The sequence below is a fragment of the Coturnix japonica genome, chromosome 13, assembly GCF_054131305.1.
Source record: "Coturnix japonica strain WE chromosome 13, WE-NBRP24, whole genome shotgun sequence".
Classification (NCBI taxonomy): Eukaryota; Metazoa; Chordata; class Aves; order Galliformes; family Phasianidae; genus Coturnix; species Coturnix japonica.
The window spans coordinates 10483265-10495646 of NC_140675.1; the positions used below are offsets into that span (position 1 = coordinate 10483265).

At 48.6% G+C, this 12382-nt stretch overlaps 1 protein-coding gene across 6 annotated transcripts in view; it reads left to right on the plus strand.

Moving 5' to 3' along the window:
* The window catches only part of ELFN1 (extracellular leucine rich repeat and fibronectin type III domain containing 1), an 85899-nt gene that overhangs the window by 17361 nt on the left and 56156 nt on the right, over positions 1-12382 (plus strand). The window lies entirely within an intron of this gene.

Below are 12382 nucleotides of genomic sequence, written 5' to 3' on the forward strand. Positions count from 1 at the left end.
GCATTTTCTGCTGTGTTTGCTATTGGTCTTCATCTACCCAGTGGGATTCTGCCCAAGTGCTCATGTAACAGAGGCAGAGCAGTGCTGGGTGCTCCTACAGCCAGGACAAGGCAGCTCTGCCTTCCCTCCCTGCAGCTCCATAGAGAAGTGGAGCACATGCTTTGCAATTACTCCTTCCCAGAATCCAGCCCAGCATTGCGTGTGAAGTCACTGCTGAGCTGCCTTTTAGTGTGGGAGCAGAGCTGGAGGCTCCTACTGGGCTCTCTTAATCCAGCCTTGATCCATGCACTTCAAACAGGAGCCTTGTTTTAGGGATGTGCTGAGCTCTTGCGTCCCGCGAGGCTGCTCTTCTGCCTGTAAGGACAGCGATGTGCTGAGATAATATTTTATTTTTGGGTAATTCTTGGCTACTGGTCAGTGCTGCGATGCAGATTGATGTTTCTCTTGGACACCTGTAGTTGTGCTGGTGGCTTGTATGGTGCCCTGGATCAGTGGTTTGAGGCAACAACTTGAGCTTAGCTTCTCACCCCCTTGGGGTTGACTCCTTCATATGCAGTGAGACTTATTGCCTGAACTCAGTCTATTTCTTTCCATTGCATTGATCACTCAAATGTTTGTTTCTCCATCTGCACACTTGTGTTCATTTCCTGCAGTGATCACGGAGGACAGGCTGGCTCCTGCTGGGGCTGGGGGCTGCTTTCCCCTCAGAGCCTCTTTGGAGCTGGCTGTGTGTAAGGGTTGGGGTCCCTGGAGTCCAGCATGGAGAGGAAACCTCTGCTGGAGTGTGGCTGTTCTGGTGGCTGAGTGGGGTGCGGTGAGATGTGCTAGGGGTAGGAAGGAGCTGTGATTTTCTCTGTTCGGATGGGTTTTTCATGCATGTTTTATCAGCACTGAGATTTCTTTGCCTGTGGGAAGGACTGGATATCTTGGAGAAGCAGCACAGGTTGTGTTGAGAGCACTGAGGTCTCCTGGAGTGATGCTGGGTCCTGCCTGGAGCTGAAGCAGTAGCACAGGTACTTCTCTGTGTGCTTTCCAGTCTCAAAGATGAGGAAGTGAAATGGGAGTTAGGTGGTATAAGAACAGCACATCCTGCCTGGGGAGCCTGTGTTAGTGTTGGGAAACGTCTGACAATGCATGTTCTGTGGCTCATTCCTTCAGAGCAAGGCGCCTTTTATGTTCCCGCTCCCAATTATCCTCTTAATTACTCAATGAAATGCCCAATAAAACAAATCACTATAATTTCTATTTTATTCTCTTGTCTATCACGGTTTACTTAAGAGCACAGGACCCATTAAGGAGGCTCTTTCTCATCAGGGAATGCTTTCCAATAGATCATACTTACCGAACAGCTTTATGTTCCTATCCTGCGTCTCACCCTCACTTCCCATGCCAGTTCACTAATTACCAGGGCCAGCGGTGCCTGGGAAGTGCTGCCTCCCTCACTGCCCATCCACAGCACTGAGTCTGTGACATCCCCATGGCAATAAGATTGTGACATCCCCATGGCAACGGCCTATGATGTCACTAATGGAGATTCCAACTTTGTTGAGCATCCAGGCAGCGGGGCTGAAACTCTTGGGCTCTCACATCTCTCGAGAGAGGAAGGAATTAAAATGCAGGCAAGCCTTTAAAACTGCTTTAGATTTCTCAGAGGATGGGAGGGATGATGATCAGGGGGCTGCTGTGGGCAGTTCCTTCCCCTGCTTGGGGTTTTGCTTAGGGGGAGCTGAGCCCACAGTCATGGCTAATGTGTGGGTCATCCTTTCCATGTCCCATGCTCTGCAGTGCACTGAACCCAAAGCCAGCCCAGGATCTGTAGCCTCAGCTCTTCCCTAAACCAATGTCTGCATTGTCTTCAGTGCTTTATTTAATTCACAGTATAATGAGATGCTGCTCATGCAGACAGCGAGGGAGGGAGATTCATGGGTATGCCTTTCTAGCAACAGGAAAATCACCTAAAAATCCAGCTCACGTGGCGGGGTGGCACAAACCATGCGGTGTGCTCCAGCCCCACAGAGCTCACCCAGGGAAACCACCTCGCTGGTAACTCATTCAGTAGCAAAAGCAAATCAAGCAGGTGGAAGAATCAATCTCTTTCTTTTAGTTTTTCTAAGGTAGGAATAAAAGTGATATTTCAAAGGGCAGCGTGTCTCGGCTGAGCGGCGGTGGGGAGAAGCCAGCACTGCAGAACAGACTGTCCTGTCTCCCAGCTCCTCACATCGTAACTTCTGAGCTGGATTCAATAGAAATAAATGTTCGGTGGTTCCAGTGGTGGCCTTTGGAAATGGAGCTAATGGAACAAGGCAAAAAATATACTGTTATAACGTTTTGACAAGCCTTTAAACATTTGCACTCAGTGGTTTGGAGCTTGGGACCCACCTGCGGGAAGCGGTGCCCTCTGTTAGTGAAGCAAAGTCCTGCTGTTAATTAAGCAGACGATGCTGAGCTGGGTGGCTCTGATGGCATTGCCTGTGCTGGGATGGAAGCATGGCAGGCGGCCAGTTCTTGGAGAGCCAAAGGAGGAGAAGGCAGACTGCTGCCCCGGGATGAGGAGGCTGCAGTGATTAAATAGGATCTGCTGAAATCCTTCCAAAGCGGGCTTAGGAATTAAGAGCCATCAATGTCACATGGAGGGTCAGTATCTGCAGGACATCTCCGGCCTCCCTCCGTGCTTCTGTTTAGCCCCTTTTGAGTGCTAGGAAATTCATCCTTCATTTTGGAGCTCTTTTCATTCTGCTGCGGAAAGGCCAAATCTTGGCAAGGAGAGGCACTTGGAGCGGGCAAGGATGGGGCTGTGCACACCAGGGTCAGAGCTGCTTTCAGTTCAGGCCCCATTAGGAAGATGACACTGGGACTCCACCAAGGGAGGGTGTTTTTTTTTTTTCCCCCTCCGCCTTTCTCCTTATTTTCTCAGGCAGGAAGGGTTGGTTACAGCAGGGAGACTTGCACACATCATTAGAGCAGAGAGTCCAGCTCCACGCGGCCATCAACCCCAATCAGAGCGATTTAAAAGGCTGCACTTGCTTTAATCATCCAGAGATGCTCCGGCTTGTCAGTGTGAACCCAGGGCTCCTGGATGCGGAGGGATGGAGCTGAGGAAATGATGCTGAGATGAGATTCCTGGCATTAAAAAGGCAGCATTCCTCACCTGTGCGCTGGCCCCAGGGCAGGCCTGGAGGATGAGGTCCTTCATTTACTGTCTCCTCATTTCCCTCCATGGAAAGGAGGTGGCCGTGAATCTATGTCTGTGTGAGCTGTTCTGAGACACACAGGCAAAAAGTGCCTGCCTGCAAACTGATGGCTGCATCCCAAGCCCTGTGAGTTGTGTGAACGCAGCCCTGCTGTGCTCGTGCTGTACTTTCCACACACCAGCTACAGCCGTGGGTCCTTCTCTTGGCTTTCTCCTCACCCCATGACAGCCCCACATGCTGTGTGCATCACACTTGGATGAAGAAAGGACAGACATGTGAGAAACATGACAACTACCCCCATGCTGACTGCAGAACATGAATGTCCTCCCCCAAGCATTCCTGCATCCTCAGAGGTGCTTTCATGATGCCCATAGAGATTTTTTTCTAAGAAGGGGAAAAAAAACCCTTCCTTCTGCTGATTCTTGTGCTCATTTCCACTCCCCTTCAGGTGTTGTGCTGCAGTCTCACAGGTTGCTGGCTCAGGTTGCACCCCAGGACTGGATAAGACCAACACAGTTCTGCTAATGACCCCCGAGATAGGGGTGATGTAGAGGTAAAGGTTCGGAGAAGATTTATCATTGAACTCAAACTAGGAGCCTTCGGCTTGTGAAGCAATTAGCCGGTGTTCTGCCCTAACTGCTGCTCATTAAAGATGAGCAGGGCTGAAGGCGGCGTGTAGGAGGCAGCCAGGACATCTTTCTGGACTTTGATTTGATCTCTGCCTTTCATGGCCTTCCCCTTTTGTTCTTGATCATTGGCTTTAAAGGCAAATCTTTGACAGGAGGCAACAAAAATCTCCCTTAAGCAGAGAGGTTTTTGGCAACGAGCGTTTGCCTTTTGGAGCTGCCCTCTCTGTTGGGTAAACATGAAACGATCCTCTCTGACTGGAACTGATGCTCTGGAGCCATGTTATTCTATAGGGAAGAGGAATTTTCACCCATTTTCAACATGGATTATTTTTGTGACTGACTGTAATAGTCTCTTCGGTGGTATTAAGACTTATTATGTCAGGATTTATTTTGGTGTGAAGCGATTGGACATGCTGTATTCCTGTAGCTTGCCATTGTGTGCTGAAGCCCAAGTGGCCATCTCATCCCACTTCCACCATGGTGGTGATGTATTTTGCACAGCTGGGCCCATCTCCCGAGGCCAGCTGGTGCCCATTGCCTTGTAACTGCTAAAGGAACAAACTGAAGGGAATGAAGTTACCTTGAAAAGCGTGGAAAGGTCCTGTGGGTAAAAAATCTGTATAGAAAAACTGCTTAGAAAAGGGAGTTGAGGACCTCAGGAGAGGGTTTGCACCTTCAGAGCAGCAGTGTAAGCGCTGGGAACTACCTGTTGTTATCAGCAGAAAATGCAAGTGAGGATTAAATGTGGATTGTGCTGCAGTGATGCTGAGACATCTAAGAAAGGGCTTTATTGGTCCTAAAACAAGCAGCATTTGCTCAGGGACATGATTTAGTGGTGAGTTGTTAGAGTTAGGTTGGCATGGTTAGGTTGTAGTTGGACTTGATCTTTAAGGTCTTTTCCAGCCTGAGCAATTCTGTGATGCTGATCACAATGAGGCAGTGAAGCAGTAAGTTTATTAGCTAAGCAGATACATTGGTACCTCTGGGCGCACTGGAGATGTAAATATAGTGGATCTGCTCCTCAAAGTCATGATCGATGTGGGATTTTGGTGACCAGTCCTCGTGCTTTACCAGAAATCAGTAGAAAAGGTTGACTTAAAACCCTTATAGCTTTACCAAACCAATTAGAAATGAGTGGATATTGTTGGCATTAAACAGGTTGCTGTTCTTCTAGCTCCATTAACATCATTCACATCATCCAGGACATTTAGTTTGTGCTGCTCCTGTCTTACTGTAGTGTAGAAAGGATTCAGTTCATGGGTTTGACCTGTCTGTGCAGGGGCTCCTCTGGCCTAAGCAGTCAGCCGGCCTCGAGGCATTCTTGGTGATGTACTCTCAGCTGAGCACCTCCACAGGGCCAGCACCAGCTCGGGTCAAACTTGGGTGTGTAGTGATGGATGCTGGGGTGCAGTGGCTAGCTCATATTGACTGAGATGCCTGAGGCAGTAGGACTTTGCTTGCCCTAAGATCCTGCCATGCTCAGTGTATGGGCAACTGAGCTGAATCTGCAGTCTGGATTGCCTTCAGCTTAGGAATAAGAATGCATTTACAGCCTGCTGAGCAGACTGGCCTCATTCCCTTCCAAGAACAGCCCCTGTGTTCAAGAAGGGAATGTAACACAGTGAGCAAGGCAGCCCCTCTGCCCAACAGGGCATCCACAGGACCGGCAGGAGGGCCCCGCAGTCAGGAGGAGCAGGAAGCTGTCTGTCTGTCTGTCTATCTGTCCATTCTCTTCTACCACACAAACCCAAGTTAGCCTCAGCTACTTTTGGCAGCCCCGTTCTTTTCTCTAGCAAGTGCTGGACAGCTTGGGAGGTGACGGGGAGAGGAACGCTCTGTTCAGCAGCTGCACATTCCATTAATTTAATGAGGATTTTTAAATATATATATTTTTTTTTCACGAGGCAGATGGTAAAATAGCTATTTTCTGTTGTCTAATAAATACCATCAGCAAGGCAGAAAATGTGCAATCTCGCCAAGTCTTTTTTCTGATTCCTCGCCCTCCTGTACTGATGCATTCCCTGTTCTCTGTTGGGAGCCAATGGGGGAGGGTGGTGGGATGGGAGGGAGATGGGATGCGCAAGGCAAGTCCAAAATTGCTGGCGGGACCAGTGCAATAGGACTGCAGCTCTCTCTGATTGGGCAGAGCCTCCACGTCCTGCTGGGAGAGCTGCACTCTGGCAGCCTTTGCCGATCCAATTCTCACTTCATCTGATTGCAGTAATAACAACTCGCACAAATTTCCTGCCTCAACCTGAAATCTTCCAGCTCTGCAATGCAAATAATATAATGTGTGATGAGGAGCGCGATGACAGGGATAATAATAATAATAGTGATGATGCCTTTATTCAATGAATGAGTGAATCAAGCAAGCAAAAATAAATGGCATTCAGAGCTTGAAAATCAATAGGAAGAGAAATCGGGAGGAAATGCAGGGGGAATTGCATTTCTGGGGGAGTGCCATGCTTAGGAGTGGCAGGAAGAAGAGATGAGCGAAGCCCATTGGGGCTGGGCATTCCTTTCCAGGCTGTGTCATTCCTGGGCTCGCTCTTCTCCTGTGATTATTGCATTTGCTGAGCTCGCTGCTGCTCTGTGCCTGGTCCTAGGCTCTCTGTGATCTCTTTGCCCCCACTTGATTTATGGCTCTCATGGGCTCTCTGATTGTGTCTGAGCAGTTGGCAGGCTGCAGACCTGACCCAGGGTTGGGTAATAACTTGTCTTTTGTCCCATGCCCAGGAGGTTGGCCATTAAAAAAAAAAGCTCCAGACATCAATTTTCCTCTCCACCGAGGTGGAATTGCAAAATGATGAGATGGTCTTTGCCCTCATTTATCTCTTTTTTCCCTTTCTTTTCCTCTATCTTTTTTTCTTTCCTTATCCTACTGCACATCGCTCTCTTTTTCGTCCCCTTCCACTATCTCCTCCATTATTTATCACCCTCATACCCCTCTGCACATCTCTACTTCTCCTCCCTCTTGCTCTCTTCTGCCTCATTTTTTCCCATATGTTTCTTTCCCATCTCAATTACTCCTTGTCTTTTCTTGCTGTGCCCAGCAGTTTGATATCCTCACCTGTAATAGCTTGCTAATGCATTAATTCTACAAGAGACCCTTAAAAACCCAAAGCCTTGGTGGCCATCACAGCTCACCTTTTAACGTGGCTTCCCCTTGATCAGGGATTCACTTCAGATGGGATTTTCATGTGCACAGCTCTGCTGCTCTGTTAGTAACAAAAAAAAGACCAGACAATTCCTGCAACAGGTGAATATATTTCACGGCTCCAATGAGTCGGATATTTCCCCACTTCCCACAGGTGCATGGGGAGATTTAATCAGCTACCACTTCTTGTGCTGAGTGTGTGCTTAAAGGATTGTGTTACATACCTATGTCTGTGCAGAGCTGGGGAAAGCCCTTGTTTGCCAGCAGGGTTATTCCTTGGCAGTATCCAGGGGACTTTTCCTCTCTGGAGAGATGCTGTGTAGCAAGTTTGGAGCTGATATCCTGATCTCTCAGGTGGTGGGTTCATGTTCCTATACACCCTAACCCAGTGTTATCAGTGCCAGTCCCTGCCCTGAGCACCTCAGATGCTTGGACCTGGCTACTCTCCGGTCAGCCCCTCCAAACAGTGCTTGCTCAGGTGAGACTCCAGTGTTGGCAGTGCCCCTTTTCTGTGCTCTCAAAGTGAAGACTTCCATAATCCTAAAGGAAAAGGAGATGCTTCTTCTGTCCTTTGCCTCTATTGATTGTAGCTGCACCTCTGTACTGTGTTTAAATCTATCCATATCTGTTGGTAAATGAGGTATGTGGAGGGAAATACTGGGAAATTATACTTGACTTGCACCTCCAGCAAGACCTGCCATTAGGAAATTGATTTCTTGAAGTCCTCCCTATCATCACTCTCCTATGGGCATGGGGATAGAGGGGATGAAGAAACTTGGATATTCTATATTGCAAGGGTTGCAGAACAGGCTTTCCATGGGTCCCACTGTTGTCAGCCGGTCTCTGTTTTGGTCCCCAGACATGAGTGGATGGCAGTGTTGGATGCAGTGTGTGATGATGTATCTCAGGGAAATGAATACAGTGGCAACAGGCAGTGAGCAGCCCTGAAAGCCAGGCCCAGAACAGCAAGCAGCAAATAAAGGGCTGCCAGTTTCTGGTTTGGGGTTGCCAGCTAATCCCAGGATGGTGAGCCCATGTTTCGGCAGTGGGCTGCGGAGCAATGGCAGTGAGCAGGGAGGTGTGACTTGCAAATCTTCCTGCCAGACTCTTTTCTGAGAAGCACAAATCTGGATTAACCCCCTGCCACGTTGCCAGGTTTAGACACGGAAGATGGGGTAGGGCTTAATGTGTTGTGTCCAGTGCCAGATATTGGAGGATCTTTAAACACAATGTGAGCACGGAGCTGCAGGGCAGCTGTTCTCTTTCTGTTTCATGCATAGGAAGGCCATGGACCTGAGAAGTAGTGAAGTTTCCACACAAATCACCCCAGGGGCCATAATTCAGTTTTCTATTTACAAAGCTCTGAGACAATGGTTCCCTGTGCACCACTGGCAAAATAGTAGAAATTATAAGTTTTTCCAAGAGAATGATCCGAAAGGTAATTAAGTCAATGGCCCCAACTTGCCATGAATCTTGTAGCTTTGGGATTACTGCTTGGAAAAGAGTGAAAGCATTTGATTTAGGACTGAGATGTTGTAGGAACCTTCAGGAGCAAACAGAGGCAGTAATTCCATGGCAGAGCACACTGTTGCTCAAAGGAGAGGTCTGAACTTCAAGCCTCGCCATTGCCCTGAGAGCCTGGTCCAACAGAGACCTTGCTTGTTAGTAGCAGAGCTCTACACAATGGCACTTCTCAATAGCAAAAGCCATCCAGCTCCACTCAGGACAGGGTCTTCAGCAAACAAGATGGCTGGATGATGAGGAGAGAGTCTGCAGATTGAAAGGAAAGGTACCAAAAGATTGTGGTAAGATGTATTAGCTTGCTAGCTGGGCTGTGAGGTGTCCTTCATGCGTTACTGAGTGCAGCAGTGGTTGCCATCTGGCCCACCTTCATCATCTTAATGATCCTCACTGAGACAGCTGTGGAGGGTCAAGGATCCCTGTTTGAGGGACAAGTACCTGGGCAGAAACTGGCCTGAGGAAGTCCGTGCCCTACTTTTATACTTCAGTGTAGTTCCTATACTCCCTTCACCAGCTCTGAGACCAGTGCTTCAGGGCATCCAGAGATTCTGCAGCCTGTTGATCAGCAGGATCCAGGTTTGAATGCCAGCATTAAATAACTACAGCTGCTTGGACAGACAGTGCAAAATGTGATAGAATCAAGCTCTTTTCAATAGTGGCAGCTGGACTGGTTGGAGTCAGTGGGCATGAAAGCAGCTTGGAAGGTTCAGATTGGGTGTGTGCAAAGAGATGTACACTGGGAGCGTGGCGCAGCACCAGGACGAGTGGAGAAAGAGGGCTGAGAATGCATCCACACTAAGCCATGGTTGGTAAAATATTAGAGATGATCTTGGAGTTAACTGGGAATGGATCTCATTCCCACATCTGAAGGGCAGTGAGGGGACTTTCTCCTCCATGATATGACTGGAGCAAACTTGCTAGCGTGAAAAGTTGTATACTTGAGTGCTCAGAAGACAGCAGGGCCTGGAATGTCACCTGATTATAGCTGATAAGTGAGGTTTGTTACAGAAAAGCAGGTCTATCTGTCTCTTTGCTCCTGAGGGGACAAGCTCTTCAGCAAAAAAAATGAGCAGGAATGGCTGGGGGATTTTAATGGAGTTAACTGAAATTTCCACCAGGGAGTTTAAGTGTTGGCATTTAGCTGAAGAGGAGAAAACATCTAGTTTTCTTCTGGGAGAAAAAGCACACACACACACACAGATAAACACCACGAAACAAACCAACCAAGAAAACAGCATTTTCTGAGTGGAAGGAAGCAGCTCCTATGACATGGGATTCTGGTCTGCTGGGGCTGTGGAAGATGGACTAATACTCTCCCCTTGTTGGGGACAGCCTGGATACTTTGAGGAGCTCTTGGTGTCACAGAGGAGTGACTGTATGTACAGGGGCCATGTAACATCAGTTCTCTGCTTACACAGAATATGTTTTAACCTTGAGTTTATGAGGGCTGATGTGGTGGTGCTGGCCTGTTCCAGTCCCTAGAGCAAGAGAAATGGGTGCATCTCAGTAATTACAGCTGGAGGGTCCTTCTTTCAGAAACAGCACTGCCTTTACCTCCCTACTGGGAGAGGGACTCCCATGCTTTGCTTAGTGGGCCATGGCCCATTTTATGGAGGCACCAGGCAGTACTAGCACAGCAAAACCCAATTAGTTCTGGAAGCAGCACACGCAACATTGAACTTGCTGCTGTTTTGCTCCCCAAGGCAACAGCAGGGAAACCAGGCTTGCAAATGGGCTGTTCCCTGGGTGGGCACTGAGTATGCAACTGTGATGGCCAAAGAGCCATTTTCAAGTGGGATTTGCTGCTGGTATCAAGTTGTGCTGTCCTTACTTCCAGACAGTTGTCCAGGTTGATCAGGTTGTCCAGGGTGATGCTGGGGCTGTGCATGAGAGCTGCTTGGCTCCAGGACTGGCATGTTCACCCTCCTGCAGCCATCAGCCTCCTTTTCTCTTGCCTGGGTATGAAACCCTTCCTCAAAATCTCCTTCTGTCATCTGGGCTACAATGGGAAACAGGCAGAGTAGAGGGGCTGCTTGGTTGTCAGATAAACCTCTTACTGGGAGGCAGATTCAGGTGCAGATGAGATATCAGCAAATAGCACCAAATCTCTGTATTGGACAGCATCACCCAACAGGAGCCGTGTTGTTGCAGCTGCTCCTTTCCTGCAGCAATGGTGCCCACTCCAGCCCATTGCTGGCCCAGCATCTCCCTACCCTCTGGCTCCCTGCTCCCAGGGCTGTGCTTCATTAGCATCCTGATAAGTCGAGCGTTCATTGCTGAGTCTTAAGAAATAGGCAAAAAAAGCCAACCCTTCATGCAAGAATAAAAATAGCCCTAATAATTTAGGCAATTAGTTAATTAGCCTCATTTATTTGAAAGCACAGAGTGGCGTGGGAAGACTTTGCCACTGTTTTTGTTAAGCTTTTTTTTTTTTCATTCGCTTTGTTTGCTTCTCCCTTGCCATTTTTCTCTGCTCCCTGACATAGATACAGCCACCCAAGATGATTTAAAGTGGTGTGTACACACCAGAGCAGGATGCTGCATGGAGCAGAGGCAGTGCTGCAGGGATGTGCCAGGAGTTCTGGCACCAAGCTCACGGCATTATCATCTCATATAGGGAAGCAGGTGGCTTCTTTCCATGTTGCCCATTCGCTGACCCACCTATGTCCCTTTATCACAGGCAAATGCTGTGACACATTCAGGATGACTCATGTTTCTAAACATCTGTGAGCTGGTCGCTGGCTGGGATAGAGCTGCACTCAGCATAACTTTCAGCACTGAGATTTCACTTTTTCCATCTCGGAGAGGAATCTTACCTATGAAAGGTGGCTCATAGCCCAAGAGGAGCACATCTGTAGCATCCTTTGCTTTTGCCCTGCTACACCGTATTGGTCCTCATTTAGTCCTTAGACTAAAACAGACAGGGAAAAGAGTCAAGATAAAACAGGCATTTATAGGGGTAAGCAGAGGTGCTGCACTAGTACAAGGGTTGAGGTGAGAAAGCTGCTCCTTGCCCAGCATCCCTATGCCAGCCCTCTCCAAGGCAGGCGCTGCCATTGGAGCGGGACGAAGTGGTAATGCTCTCCCAGGTAACTGTCACACTTAATCCCAGGAACAAGCACAAGCAGATGCTTGAAAAGAGCTTGACAGCCTGAATGGCTCAGAATTCAATTTTTAAGGCAGGGTGCTCTGTGTTAAGCAGGGAGAAAGAGAGATTTGTGCTGCTGAAGGAGCAAGAGGCAGAGAAGTGTGGAAATCAGCCCTGTGAGCCAGGCTCTGTGCCCAATGGAAGAAATGCTCTGTGCTCACCTGCAGAGGAGAGTGCTTTGGTTGGACTGCTGTTGCATGGAGAGCATCGAGGGGGTATTATATCTCCAGATCCTGCACCCTGCTCAGGTCCAGTCCTGCAGCATCTCTCCGGGTCTGTCCACACCAAGATCTCATAACAAGCAGGACAACCCTGTGGATGGATGGATGGTGGCATCCATTTCCATCATGGTGGAGGTACAAGTTGCAGTCTTGTATGTTGCTGAGTACTTGAGGCCTCTCTAGGCATCCAAACCAGGGCAATTTCATTGTGGTTCAGCAAGCTTAGCCATCATTAGAGATGAAAACTGTCTGCTTAAGTATCACACCAGGCCTGCTGGGGTAGAGTGATCCCCTCACTCAGCAACCAGTCCTCCACCAGGTCTGGGACAGATGGTGGTTGGCTCCCACTGCCCTCCCCCGCCTCTGGCTAACGCGAGTTGCATCTCCCATACGTTATTCACAGGGGGGAGCTGAATGAAACGTCTTCCTGATTTATTTCTGAAGATATTAGATCTTCTCAGGTTGTTCATCTTCTCCAGAAATGACAGCTCCCAGGCACCTGGGGATAAATGGTA